The following is a 607-nucleotide window of genomic DNA, read 5'->3' on the forward strand; positions in this document are numbered from 1 at the left end:
TCACATGGACTGACGTCCGCAGCCTTTTCCCACTTCTCCTTGGTGGCGATGTTCATGGGGCACTTTGTATTAACGGCAATGGTCAGAAAAGAAAGGACTTCCTCTTCTTCTCACCACTTTGGGCATTCCAGAGTTTGGTCAGGGGAATCAAAAGGACTGACGAGGATTAGGTCAGGTTTTTGTTGTTGTTTTTTTTTTGTTTTTTGTTTTTTTCGTGTTTTCCTCCACGGTCATTTCATCCGTAGTGAACGACAGATTTCTGCTTTTCAGACCAAATTCAGAGAAAACACTACCGAGAGGCGCGCAGCTCCGTGGTCCACTGCATCATTCACTATCCTCTATCTTGTAAATACAGTTAGAAAATTATAAATATGAATATATATTTACACTGTACACTTATTTTTATTACCATAATGATTTATTTTCTTTTGTACAAGGATGCATTTGTTCAATCTATTTTTAAATATAGTCCTTAGGGGCAGTTGTTACATGAGGGTATTTCAAAATTGCAAAGAATAAAATGGCCAGTTTTTTTTTTTTTTTTTTGCTTTAACACAGCTTCAATTCCCCTAAATTTACTGCATAATCGTGAATGAAAAGTATATTA

The sequence above is a fragment of the Salarias fasciatus genome, chromosome 12 (genome assembly GCF_902148845.1).
Source record: "Salarias fasciatus chromosome 12, fSalaFa1.1, whole genome shotgun sequence".
NCBI lineage: Eukaryota > Metazoa > Chordata > Actinopteri > Blenniiformes > Blenniidae > Salarias > Salarias fasciatus.